Source organism: Anticarsia gemmatalis, chromosome Z, assembly GCF_050436995.1.
Source record: "Anticarsia gemmatalis isolate Benzon Research Colony breed Stoneville strain chromosome Z, ilAntGemm2 primary, whole genome shotgun sequence".
Classification (NCBI taxonomy): Eukaryota; Metazoa; Arthropoda; class Insecta; order Lepidoptera; family Erebidae; genus Anticarsia; species Anticarsia gemmatalis.
The window spans coordinates 12,377,675-12,392,716 of record NC_134776.1 but is presented as its reverse complement, the minus strand read 5'-3'; the positions used below and the strand labels follow the sequence as shown (position 1 = coordinate 12,392,716).

General features: G+C 33.9%; 3 non-coding genes across 3 annotated transcripts; all 3 read right to left on the bottom strand.

Moving 5' to 3' along the window:
- Nucleotides 1-772: 772 nt before the first annotated feature.
- On the bottom strand, nt 773-845 carry TRNAE-CUC (transfer RNA glutamic acid (anticodon CUC)). Its single transcript has one exon. It is a non-coding gene; the product is annotated as a tRNA-Glu (tRNA).
- A 6,010-nt stretch (nt 846-6,855) lies between these two features.
- Nucleotides 6,856-6,928, bottom strand: TRNAV-AAC (transfer RNA valine (anticodon AAC)). Its single transcript has one exon. It is a non-coding gene; the product is annotated as a tRNA-Val (tRNA).
- A 3,790-nt stretch (nt 6,929-10,718) lies between these two features.
- Nucleotides 10,719-10,791, bottom strand: TRNAE-UUC (transfer RNA glutamic acid (anticodon UUC)). Its single transcript has one exon. It is a non-coding gene; the product is annotated as a tRNA-Glu (tRNA).
- Nucleotides 10,792-15,042: the final 4,251 nt, after the last annotated feature.

Here is a 15,042-nt window from a genome sequence, read left to right as displayed (position 1 = left end):
TAAATAATCTGCTTATATGCTGAACTATATTCGTTCAAACTCTGTACAAGCTATACGACAGGCAACTGTATGAATTTCTTATTTAAAATTGTCGATTACTTGTTAATTAAGTTTCATATCGTGAGATTGACAAGTCTAACGAATTCGCTTTATTATCAGTTTAATTGAAATTGCCCTACAATATTTCCTACAGTATTTCTTAGTGGTTGAAACACTTACTACGTTAACTTTTTCACATTTCTAGCTCTATTTGAATTATTGTGTAATATCATTAATAATAATATATATTGTGCGGTTAGAATGCTGTTTCATTTCTTCACCTACAACCTCTGCAGATTATAAAATAAAACCTCTAAGCCGCGTCTGTCTTTCATTTCACAATAAGCTAAAAATTTACTGAACAGATTTGGATATGTCTTTCACCAATAAAGTAAACTCTTTTCTCTTTCTCCGACTTTTTTAACTTCTTTATATTAACTCCAGCCTTCGTTGCACTTTGTCATAAAATTATAAGCTTCATGACTGGATGGCGATTTGAAGACAAAGAAAAATTGTACTTCCTCGCAATTTTCACCAAGTAAAAGTTTATCAGCATATTTTTTTGAAAATAGTGGTAAAAAAAGTTTTTTGCATATTAGTAGAAACAACAACATGTAAACTACACAACAACTGATACTTATAATGACACCTCTTCGATCAAAATATTCAAAAACAAACAGAATAGAAATAAAATAATGAATATACGCAACAAAAAGGAAAGCGCAGAAGACACTGTTTCCGCCCGGGATCGAACCGGGGTCCTTCCGCCTGAGAGTCAGATGTGATATCCACTACACTACGGAAACTGTACTAGGAGCCTCGAATTACTTGTTAGCATTCGTCCGTTATCGATCCGCTGCACCGCTGTTGTCGGAGCTTTATTTATGGACTTTATGTAATAGTCCAAGATCCCAGAGCTGCCAGACCTACGTCATTTTAGCAAAGCTGAAATTTTGAGGATTGTTAGTATAAAGGGTCTGTTAAGAGGTATGCACATCCACTACCTTGAAAGCGGGGCCGTTTCTGAGGTAGCGCGGAGTGAAGGTGCGTAAAAAATGACCCTACACGTTATAGTAGCAAAGTTGGTTTTCAGATATGTTTTTAACACGTTAAACGCCATGGGGGACAACATATGAGCCACACCTATCTACTGAAAGAAGCCAGGTTAAAAATCGTTTTTCACATAATTTTGATTATAGGTTTTTATTAATTAAGAGGCAAGAAAATGTGGTAAGTAACATAATCTATATTAAACAAAAGTAATCAGTAACTCTATTTTGCCAGATTACTACTGTCACTCATTAGTTGTCCTCCACGGCCTCAGCAGTAAATAATTCGCGTGTTCGTTTGCGGGGGCCGCGGGGGTCGAGGTGTCGGACATCCTCGTACGTTCCCGCCGCTCATCGTGTTGCGATTCCCGCGCGCTCGCGCATTGTGTCATTAGCCAACTGAGGTTGTTACCTACTGTACGTGTTGTTATCACGCCACTATTTTACATTTTGCATATTTGTTGTAATTGTATCGTTACAATGGATGTTTTTGAGGATTTAGATATAAGTCAGGATGTACCTATCGATTATCCATACTAATATTATAAATGCGAAAGTAACTCTGTCTGTCTGTCTGTCTGTCTGTCTGTCTGTCTGTCTGTCTGCTACTCAATCACGCCTAAACTACTGAACCAATTTGCATGAAATTTGGTATGGAGATATTTTGATACTCGAGAAAGGACATAGGCTACTTTTTATCCCGGGAAAATGACGCATTTCCCGGGAAAATTCAGGTGGCGAACGAAGTCCCGAATAATCAATATTATAATGACATTGAATTAACAAAATTCCGTTGTCATGGCAACTGTTTGAATGACGGATATGCCTTAGCGCAACTTCGTTACATATATTAAGAGATATAAATAATTTTGAGAATATTTTTCGTGAAAAAAAAAGCATATTTTGTATCATCACGCTACGAGCAATAAGAGCAGAGTAAAAGTAAAAAGTGTAACAAAAACGTGGAAAATTCTGACCCATTCTCTTTTATGTGACGCAAGCGAAGTTGCGCGGGTCAGCTAGTATAATAATATATACCCATGTACTGCAATACTACAAAGAAAATAAAGTTTAATTATTATTAATGCGAAAGTAACTCTGTCTGTCTGTCTGTCTGTCTGTCTGCCTGTCTGCTACTCAATCACGTCTAAACTACTGAACCAATTTGCATGAAATTTGGTACGGAGATATTTTGATACCCGAGAAAGGACATAGGCTACTTTTTACTCCGGGAAAATGACGCATTTCCCGGGAAAATTCAGAAAATTCAACGAAGTCGCGAAAAATCAATATTATAATGACATTGAATTAACAAAACTCCGTTGTCATGGCAACTGTTTTAATGGCGGATATGCCTTAGCGCGACTTCGTCATATTAAGAGATATAAATAATTTTGAGAATATTTTTCGTGAAAAAAAAATATTTTATATCATCACACTAAAACCAATAGGAGCAGAGTAACAGTAAAAAGTGTTGCAAAAATGTGGAAAATTCGGACCCATTCTCTCTTATGTGACGCAAGCGAAGTTGCACGGGTCAGCTAGTTTAGAAATATATTGTTTCATTAAAGGAACCATCCCAAAAACAGTCAATTCAGCTATGTTCTTACATCGTGACACTTTAGATGCTGGCTTATTCAATATCTAAATAGTAATATATAACTATACTATACGAAATGATTATTTATAACACTTAAAACAAGTTATTTTATACGAAATTAATGATATTATGTAGAATTGAAATTGACTATTGCCAGACACTTTCCGTGGGCCATTACTTCTGCCAGACGTATTAAATGTTTCAAAAATTAGGTAAACTACGTTATAGTTACAATCGTTAATTTTATATGTTATTTTAGGTACAATTTTAAGACCCTTTGTATGCGGACAGACCAATCCCAAGGGCCATTCATCCCCCAAACGCTTTTAAACTTTCCCTATGAGTGCGACACTCACGTGTGTGCCACACTCACGAGTGTGCGTATGCACGACGTAAAATATGGAAAATCGTAATTTCTGTTTAATAGGGAATTAGTGTGTGACATTGTGTAAATGTGTATCTATCTATAGTACATATTTGTGTATCCACCCACTGCAGAGCTGTTCAATAAAAACAGTTTCCGCTGGGAAACGTCATCCCAGCGGAACTTTTTTTCCCCGTGGACGCAGAAGAAAGAAAATACAGGAACAAATTAGTGTGAATTTGTGTGTAAATGTGTATGTTAAAGTGAAATTTGTGCAACATAAAACTGCGAAGATATTCCAGTTTCCGCTTCGCTGACGTTTGGCTATTGCTAGAAATCACATAAAACCCACCCCTACAATCACAATAATTTTATTCAAGCCGTACATATGCAAACGAGCGCTAGCTTTACAATGTTTGTAGTTGTAATTGTGTATTCTTTTCTTGTATCAGGAAACTAAAATGCATAATTAATTTTCGCACGGCATCAATTTTTCCGGAGACAACTGGTGACCTTGGACGACCTTCAGGAATTTCATTGGTGATGGAAAAATAATCATGATAGAACTCTATTTATTGGCGTTCTCAATTTTCAAAAGATCAGACTTTGTCACCAAAATAATAAATAAGTCGATATAGACACGACTGTTTCTATAAGTCACGTCGAAAGTTGTAAAAAATATTTGCACGAAAATGTTAACATCCTAATGCCATTTTCCCACACACTTACAATTTTATTTTCGATCGACGATATTGAAAATATTTTCAGCGCAGATTTCAAAACTTTCTTAGGAATGTAGTAGTCAAAAAGACCAAACTTTACGATGAAAACGCCAAATGGGGTCTAAAACAATCAGATTCGTCAAGGCTCAAAATATAAATAGTGACCTAAGTATATATTGTGCGGTTAGAATAAATTCATTTCTTCACCTACAACCTCTGCAGATTATAAAATAAAACCTCTAAGCCGCGTCTGTCTTTCTGAACATATTTCGATATGACTTTCACCAATAAAGTAAACTCTTTTCTCTTTCTCCGACTTTTTAAACTTCTTTATATTAACTCCAGCCTTCGCTGCACTTTGTCATAAAATTATAAGCTTCATGACTGGATGGCGATTTGAAGATTGTACTTCCTCGCAATTTTCACTAAGTAAAAGTTTATCAGCATATTTTTTTGGAAATAGTGGTAAAAAAAAAGTTTTTTGCATATTAGTAGAAACAACAACATGTAAACTACACAACAACTGATACTTATAATGACACCTCTTCGATCAAAATATTCCAAAACAAACAGAATATAAATAAAATTAGGAATATACACAACAAAAAGGGAAGCGCAGAAGACACTGTTTCCGCCCGGGATTGAACCGGGGCCCTTCCGCCTGAAAGGCAGATGTGATATCCACTACACTACGGAAACTGTACTAGGGGCCTCGAATTACTTGTTAGCATTCGTCCGTTATCGATCCGCTGCAACGCTGTTGTCGGAGCTTTATGGACTTTATGTACCTTTACGTAATATGTAACTTAAATAGCTAGTAATTTAAAAAGTAACTGTAAAACAGACAAAGCTACCACCTCCATAATGACAAGGTAGCATGATTAGTAGCTGCAGTGGCCGTTCTTAAGTTTTCGTGGCTACATTGTTATTTCCTATGACTACAGACTTTCTAATCGAGTTTTCAGTTACGGACATAATATATTGGATGTTTCTTGTAAAGATTTTGTAACTCTATCCAGTCATTGAAGTTCATTCTTCCACCATTTGGTTAGTGGTCAGCCTAGTGTCGAAGTTTTTCAAATGCCCGAAGGCATTTGACATGGCTCACTGACTGTAATCTCGATTGGCAACTAACAGGACTGGCTGCTTAAGTGCCGTTCAAAGCAAAAGCAAAGATTTCCGGCTACCTATCTAGAGAATGTCCACGCTAAAAGTGTAAGTTATAAGTTATTTCTATCAAGTTGTTAGGTTTTTCGATTTCATGTTTTTTCCATTTATTCTCAAGATTAAACACAGTTTTTGATAATTTGGTTAATTTTACTTACCGTCAGGTAAAATATATAAAACTTTCTGATGACTTAGGGAAGCTGGGTCATTTTCACGCTGGTTTTTACATCTACGAATCTATCAACTTATTTCTTATAGGCCATATAAAAACGGAAAGTATTGAAAAAAGTTGCTTCATGAAGTTTTTATTTTATAAGAATGAAATATGTAATGAGTTTTGACAAATAAAACACCTTAAACTTGAAGCATCAATAATCATTTCAAATTAAAGTGTGGTTATGTTTTCAAATATAATGTCATGAGCGTACAACTTTTTTTAATAATTATATACATCATAATTACATATAAGATTATTACAAGTATTTTGGTTATTATTATTTACATATATAGCATACAGTAATTTGAAAAATACTGATGTAAAAATAAGTAGACGTGCTAAGAACACATAACTCATATAACGTGAACTTATAGTTGTAATTAATTTAATATTAAATTCTATTCTCAGTCAGTCGCGTGAGTTAATGCTTATAAGTTAACAAGACGAATGACGGCTATAAGGAATATTTTTATATAGTGCCTTATATAAAAAAGGGCAACAATTTTATAGCCAGGTTTTTCTAGATATCAATCAAATTTATTCAAGATCAAAAATATTGTGTTTTTAGTGAGTCAGCTTCTATCGGAGACTTTGCAGACGATATTAAGTTCGTGATTATCATAATAATAACTAAGCAACACAATCGGCATTCATTTTATATATTCGCCTTTTTGAGTATTAGAAATAACACTTGTTTTAATGGTTAAGAAAAACATCTCAACAAGAGTTTTTACAACATGACACATTACGTCAGTTGTCAACAACTCCTCAAATGAATGCAAAGTCTCCGACTCGCACTTGTTCAACGTTGTTACATTATTTTCTTTGGACATTGAACTAAACTGTATAGAGTCATTATCATTCTTTCAAAAATGTATTTTTTTTCACTAAGTATTCCTTCTTCAGAATTTCCTCCTTAACTCAAAGAGCTTATCAATATTCCAAGTTCCAAGTATTCCTTAACCACTTATCGTTGGTCGTTGATGTTCAAACAACCGGTACCGACAGCTTAGCTCTTGAGCTTTGCTTTAAGGACCTTATTTATTCATTACTATCTTGTACCAGCGAGTTCGGTGTCGTTGGATGATTTCTTATAATCTTCGTTTCGCAGGAAAACATTCTATTAGGAAGATTTTTTTCGTCAGATCACTGTCTGTGTTAGGCGCTGTCTCCACGGGCGAGAGAATCGCGACGAGTCCGCCCTTGTATCGTCGGACAATCTCCACGAACGAGCGATAATTCCGCCGCGTATCGTCGCGAGTCGTTACGGCATTAACATCATATTGTAGATTCTAAAAAGATACCAAATTATTTAAAACTTAAAAGTCAACTTCTCCATAAATTACTTTCAGGAAATACTAACTTTGCTTTCTTATTTTCAGGTATGAAAAATCAAATAGATAACCTACTTACAAAAATACCCTTATTCTAAACAAAATTGCATAGCATTTGACCAATGAACAAGTCTTTTTTCCAAAAACAACATACTAAGTGTTCCAATATTAAAACTTAAAACTAAATCGAAGCATTTCCATACAAATAACTCCAAAAAATATATTTCTTCCTTATTATTTCAAAATACTCAATTTTGTTCCTTGTAAGCCCTAAAACATAAATCTAGATCAAAATATTCCAAAACAAACAGAATAGAAATAAAATAATGAATATACACAACAAAAATGAAAAAGATGAAGCAATGTTTCCGCCCGGGATCGAACCGGGGACCTTCTGCGTGTTAGGCAGATGTGATAACCACTACACTACGGAAACCTTAATGTGAATTTCGAATAACATGCCTGCGTTCGTACACTATCGATCGGTTGCAACGTAGTTCTGAAGGTATTATGGCCATTATTTACGTAGAAAACTTGTCGATACCTCTTGCAACCCTTTGGTAAAGTCTCAAAGTACCGCCTTTTCTTATAAAATTGGGTTTTCGAACTCTCTGCACTGAAATATTGAAAGCACATTAAAAGTTCGTAATCGCTCTGCCATTAGCATAGAGTTCGGAGTTGGCTGACGAATTTCGAGACAGTCGGAATTAGTAATTGAGTATAATGAGTTTATGAGTTAAAAGACAAATATGACTGATTATATTAAACGATATAAATAATTATACGGAACGTCCTTAACATATGGATGGTATACATTATAATATGTGCATGGCATAAGGTTTCATCGATCATGTGAGGTTAAGTACAGTATCGCGTGGTCGCTATGTAGACGGATGAGCGCTTTTGTACGCCGCGACCCTTGTGTGTCTCGTTTGGCACGTTGAACTTCTGGGCGTTGGACTGCTTAACTCTTTTAGAAATTATAATTCTGATACTTAGTTTTGTTGATATAAGATATTCAAAAAACGTTCAACATTTAAAGACGTACTTGACATACTATTATTTTAACATTCCTTTAATGGTTATGATCCACCAATTATGATCCAATCACATTTCATCGCATTACACTTATCCTATATATAACTTGAGTTTTGCTATCTTGTTCTTGCTATCGTAGAACCACTGTGCGGTAACTTTTTGAAATATACAGACATAATAATAAATTTAACCCATTACTGTCCCACAGCTGGGCAAGAGTTTCCTCCCGTAATGAAGGAGGGGTGAGTCCACCACGCTAGCCAGTACGTAAAGAATAAATAAATTTAACGCATTTATGTCCCACTGCTGGGCAAGGGTCTTCTCCCGTAATGAGGGAGGGGTTAGGCCTTGAGTCCACCACGCTGGCCAAGTGCGGGTTGGGGACTTTGCACGCCCTCAATAAATGTTTTAAAGCAATTTTTAGGCATGCAAGGTTTCCTCACAATGTTTTCCTTCACCGCTGGAGCATGTGATAATTATTTCTAATACACACATAACTTCGAAAAGTCATTGGTGTGTTGCCTCGGGTTCGAACCTGCGACCACCTGAGTGAGAGGTGTCAACTTATACCACTCGGCTATCACTGCAATACATAAGATAACTTTTAAAATTTTGTTTGTGTGTTGTTTTCCTTGTTTGTTGTTGGACCTGGTCTTATAAAATTGAGCTGTAGTGCTAAAACGATGTGAATGTATTGAAAAAATGCAAAGCATTCACCAAAACCTGTTTTCAGAAGATGTCTTGGCGTGTACCTACATGTGTGAATAGCACTTAATTCTCAAACTTTATTGAGCTGATCTGGAAAAGTACTTATTATTTAAACATTTTCTGTTAGCTTACTTCAAAGTATAGCATCTTGTGGATATAACACTGCTTTGCAATGCGTTCTCTGAACACTCAGTTAAATTAGGTATATATTATCATAAGGTCATTTATATCCTTGATATCATTACGAAATTAAAGATACCAGAGAGTTATTTTTAAAAACAGCTTTTGGCGTTATGAAACGTCCGCAACCTACGTGATGGGTAATGGACTGAAGATCTGATCCCTACGCCATTTTTTCTTACCCAGTGGTGGATCAGGTGGTCAATATTTTCCGAACTATCATAGTTAATATGAACCACACCTTTATAGCCTAAAAATTCGACACTTAGAAAAATATACTTTATTTACCGACAATAAGGGATCGTCGAATTTATATGTAAAATCGTAATCGTAATTATCGAATATTGTAACGTTTAAAAATTTAAAATACAAATAAATATCGCAATAAAACTTTTAAATATGCAGCATAATAATATATGAAAATGCTATGATATGCATTTGGCTGTTTGAGCAGTGGCTAAATATGTCCAAACAACTATGCGTCAAAGTTTTAAGTTACATGCATGTACTAATTACACGATAATAGTGGTTATTACTTACTGCATGTATTTCTAAGTTAAAACTAAACTTAGGTTGACTTAAAATAATAACAATGCATACTTAAAAGATCTATCTTTACATTGAAATGTTTAATAAAAATGCTTAGTAACACGAGTGGAAAACTAAATGATTGATTGCTGGTTTCCGTTCATTAATCGAAGCACCACGGAGGCGGTTACAAATGAGTTTCATGTTCGCCGAGCGTTGCTCAAATCTGGAACTTTTTACACCCGTTCATCATTAAGCGCTGATATTATATTCAGTAAAAAGATGATAATCTTGTTTAGTTATGATCTTTTTTAATGTACGTTTTTAGTGAATTTACGCCAACAATAAACGGACATCCAGTTCAATGAATACTTCTTTACGTAACTTTCCTATATTAGATAATTTAAATACATCCCACTATGTATAAGTACATGCCTGGAAACAAAAACGTTGATCTGGGGGCACGGAAGTGCCCCCGCAAGTCGAGCAAAAAAAAAGCGGCACGGCCGTAACATCCTTTTCTCGAAGCAATTCGGGCTATTTTTGACACCCCTATAATTTCGTTGTGGATAAAACAAGAAGCCTGGATTTTCAGCAACTTATCAGTCATTGTATAAACATGGTATATTTAAAATTTCAGTCAATTTGAACCAGTAGTTTAAGAATGACAACTTGTTAAAATTTTGAATTTTGTCACTCACTGATTCACTGACTCACTGACTCACTGACTCACCGATCATCAAAAGTCTAAGGTACTTCTAGCAGACTTAGAAGCTTACAATTTAGAATACAAATAGGGTTTAGTGTTTTAATCATGGGAAAAATTTTATATTTTCTAATTTCGGTCCAGTTTTCTAAATACACAAACTGCAACAATAACTTTGTAATCCCATATAAATGTATAAGATTACAAGGTTATATTTGCAGTTAATGAATTATTATTACTGTAGAAAATAAAATAAATAGGTGTAAATAGGTACCTACTATATGAGGCATAACGGGAGGGGGTATAGGGTGGGTAAGGGTGTTTAACCCATGAAACTGAATAACATTCCCATAGGAAATGAAAAAAAACGTCTTTCCATACAAATTGGACTTATGTTCGCTCTACAAAAAGAAGTGAGATGCCATCAAAAACATTCTGTAAAAACCTCAAGTCTCGCCGTAAAAAGTTGTGAGATCTATATAATACCAAGTCGATTAATCTATTTAGTCTCTACTTAAAGAACCTTCTGTCTTAAGTTATTACGTATGTTATTATCTTGCCAATTAAAAAAAAAATACCTTTAAAACAAATAGATCGACTTGGTCATCGCAAGAAAACACAAATTCGCCATTAACATTTCAGGAGCATTAACTTCTCGTCGTGCTGTGTAGTGTGATACATACTAATAATCAAATCATGCGATGGCCAGGTCGATCTATTTGTTTTAAAGGTATTTTTTTTAAAATTGGCAAGATAATAACATACGTAATAACTTAAGACAGAAGGTCCTTTAAGTAGAGACTAAATAGATTAATCGACTTGGTATTATATAGATCTCACAACTTTTTACGGCGAGACTTGAGGTTTTTACAGAATGTTTTTGATGGCATACATATTATCATCACGTCAGTTGTACCTGAAGGTGAAGCAAAGGCAAGCCTTTGGCAATTTACCAGGCAAGTTAACAAACCCGTACGTATCAGAAAAAGATAAAAATATTCCAAAACAAACAGAATAGAAATAAAATAATGAATATACGCAACAAAAAGGAAAGCGCAGAAGACACTGTTTCCGCCCGGGATCGAACCGGGGACCTTCCGCCTGAAAGGCAGACGTGATATCCACTACACTACGGAAACCGTAATAGGAGGCTTGAATTACTTGTTAGCATTCGTCCGTTATCGATCCGCTGCACCACTGTTGTCGTTGTCGGGGCTTTATGAACTTTATGAACTTTATGTACCTTTATGTTACTTAAATAGCTAGTAATTTAAAAAGTAAGTGTAAAACAGACAAAGTTACAACCTCCATAATGACAAGGTATCGTGATTGGCAGCTGTATTGGCCGTTCTTAAGTTTTCGCAATGTAGCCATTGTTATTTCCAATGACTACAGACTTTTTGCGGCGATTTTTTAATTATAGAGATTTTGGACTTTTCGTGTAAAAAATATGCAACTCTATCCAGTAATTAAAGTTCACCAATATAAAGAACAATTTTTAAGTGCATAATTTATTTGAGTTCTCTCACCGTAAAACTAACTTTTTGAACCTAGCGAAGCCGGGTGGATCTCTAGAGGTAATATCTACTAAAAACAAAGTAATCAACTGCAGCTAGTGATTGGATCGATTCAAAATCGGGCTTTGACATAAGCTTATGCCGCGAATCGCTGTGAATGCTTATCTCAGCGCTTGCTATAATATATGCTATAATATAATAATATTAAAGAGTAGTCGGAACTGCTATTTTGGGATGTTAGTGAAAAGCTAGATTAGTCAATAGTTATAAAAAACGAATTCACAAATATTTCCTACAACGGAAAATAAAACAGGCAGAAGCATTTATATTGCTAATAAACGACATTGCTCATTATAAAACATACCTACCACAGCTTGTCAATTGAGTTACGATCTTAAATTATACATATTATAGTCTATTTTACAATGATGAAATTGAACATGGGTCCACTTTTATTCAAGGGAGAACGTCAATTTGTTTAGACAATTTATTTTAAACCATGGTTACATTTGAAGGTACGGTACAGGTACAAGAACATCCAATACTGTCTGTTCTTTACCTGCGTACAGCCACCGATAGCGAAATACGCTCATAAATAAACAATATCGATCTTTTAAGGAATTCCGTTTTAAAGATTGAGAGTACAGTTGCTTACCATAGTCTTCCACTATCGTCATACAAAATAGATTTTTGTGACTACGATCTAAAGACATAAATGAAATGACAAGCAGCAGTGTCTACATTGCCCAGTAGCAGTGTTCTTTTTTATAATGAACAATGTTTTAAGTATAAGATACATTTTATATATTATAGAAAATTATTTATTAAGCAAAATCTTATATTGTTAAGAGCTTGAGAATATTTTAGGTAGGTAAGCTAGATTCATTATTTATTAGGTAATATACGACGCACGCATTCACAAGCAATAAAAAGATTAGCATGTATATAATATTTGTTATTATTATCATGATGCTGGCAAGGAAAAATGATAAGGAACTAGAAAACCAATTGAACGAAATCCTGTATGTTGGTTTGTTGAGACAAATATTGTGACAAATGTTATATAAATCGAGTTATCAATGTTTTTAAACTTTCGCAGTTTGTAAACATAATACTATATTACTAAACGGGTCTTTCATACCAAGACACAGCTGAGTTATAATAAATCGTAATTAACTGCTATGCTCGGTATAGCTCGATCGAAACCTCAGACAACAAATAAATAAGGTAACGTAACTTTCAATTCTCATCGTGAAAGAGACCCGTTTAGTCATTTAGTCTTAGTCGATTTATTTATTGGACAAGCTTTACAGAACTTCTGAAAGTGATATAACAAGTCCTCAAGATTTATGCTTTTACATTTAAACAGATGTCTTTGGGGTAGCTTTAAACGAATATCTTATAGCGCGATTACCTGCACTCGATATTACCGTGAGTACATAAAGGTCAAATAATTTCTGTGATTGCCTCACTGATTTTAAAGGAAAAGTAAAAAAGAAGATAATTGATGATAAGCGATTATAAAAGAAAAAAATTACAAATAATATACTAACAGTTTTATGATGGTCGATGAAAATCCTTATATGACAGTGTGTTAGCACATCACAACCGTGGAACAACCGTTGCTATTTAACAAAAGCACTTCCATATTTATGAAATATCATTATACACGTATATACAGTATTTATAATATAAAGCAATATTTGATAACGCTTAGTTATTCGCTAGCAAACATAGATGCATTTAAAGATTAAGTAAAATTCTGCGTTATACACTATGTTTCTGCATTCTATTTACTACCAAGTGATTAGTCTACAACATTAAGTAGATCAATAAACGAATCCGCAGCGTAGACGTTGCGACTACGAGGTGTAGAGCGTCTACGAAGCGTAGCAGTGGCTACACGGGCAGCACTACAAACGTTCAGTGTTTTTTGTCCAACCAGTTAACCGAACTAATGTTAGCCAAACGTTTCCGCAGTGAACTTAAAAATAAGTTCCTTCGTTATACGCTAGAGGCGTTGCTCAGTAATATAAATAAAATAATCTTGATAGTTTCTATATAACTCGTAAGTCACCTGACGATGCAGTCAAAAATAAAAAAATGCCATTCATAGAACCAGTAACAAAGTGTATAAGCAGCTGAATATTAACGGGTACCTTAACGCCAGTAGTCTTCCGACACAACGCTAACACCAACATATGACTAGTATGTATTAGAGCATTATTTACATGAAATATTTGTAGCCAAATAACAAAATGTAACGATGGATTTGATAAATATATAATAATATATTTTTGCATAGCAGCATACAGTCGATAATATTATTATTAGAGCAATAATGACGTCATATGTTGTATAAGAGTTTTTAAGATTTACATAATAACATTGCTAAGTTAACGAAACTGCCTGAATAAAAAACTGTCTAATCAAGCTCTTAATACTCCCAATAACTGAATGCTAAGAGGCTCTGTTCTATGTACTTCAACTATAGTTTTGGAAACAGCTTGTTACATTGTTCTTATGTTGTTTGGAATCCAAGATTCCAAAATATAGAAATATGTTGCAAATTATCGAAACTAATCCTATAAAATTCGGGCAAAGTTTCACTCTGAATTCTTATGTAATCATGTTATTTTTAATGTTGCAATCTACTATATATTTCAACCTGAAATAAGTGCCCGCACAATACATTAATGACACCAACAGAAAATTAATATGAACCATTAAGTGAACATGATATATGTAATAGTTATTAAATAAGTAAATGTATTAAAAATTACATAATAAAGTACTCAAATCCTTTTAATATAGATTAAATAGGATTTATTAAAGAAAAATAAATGAAATCTAAAAAAAAGCTAGAAGTAGTAACTAATATAAGATAATTTAATGCTCATATTGTGTGAAAATATATATTAAATAATTGAAATAAATGCGACGTTGTAATAAAAAAGCCACCATTTAAAAATTGTTGTAGAATGTAATTTTTTAATCAGAACTTGATTAATTTGTACTATAACTTTTAAAATTTCGTGATGCGTAATTATTATCTTATACTATATGGAAAATGTCGTTGGTAAAAAATATATCGATTTTTGATTTACCGACATTGAGACGCTCGCTGGTTACAGCTGGCAAGTATAGTGTTAGATAATAATTATTTCTTTGTTTAAGTATTTTTATGAAATAGTAAATTCAAATTCAATTGCTCCCTATTCCAAAATCTAGTCGTAATGAGTACGAAAATAATATACGTAGTTATGTAATCGTCCTAAAACTTTAAAATCTTCTCTTCCGTATTTCATAGCAAAATACTTAGTAATAGTCAACCAGTGCACTGCCAAGCAATAATAATGTACCTAAAATAACATTGTAACCTCAATTTTTACATAGTATTTATTATAAAAAATATTTTGCACCGTTACTTTTCTGTAACAAATTTAATATTAGTAAAGCTTAATATAGAAAAAAACTATTACGTTGTTTCATAATAATGTTAGTAATGTTATAAAATAATAAATGAATGATGTACTTATATATCTGTAGTTACATATCTGGGTGTTTGTAAGTGTTTTAACCGCTGAGATGTACTTAAAAAAAGAAATATTTTGTCAGTTCCACAAGAGAATCAAAGTTAGGTAGGTCTAAAATTGAAATGAAAAACAGTTGTGATGCCATGTCGTAATGTGACGGGCAGCAAGACAGGTCGATGACTTGCTAAAGTTTTTCGGAATGATTTGATTTCGGGTGGCATTGAAAAGGGATAGATTGGGGCAGTAGCCTGTTATCATTTATTGCCAACACAATGTACAATCACTTTGCGGCTCTAGCAATAAATAATCTGCTTATATGCTGAACTATATTCGTTCA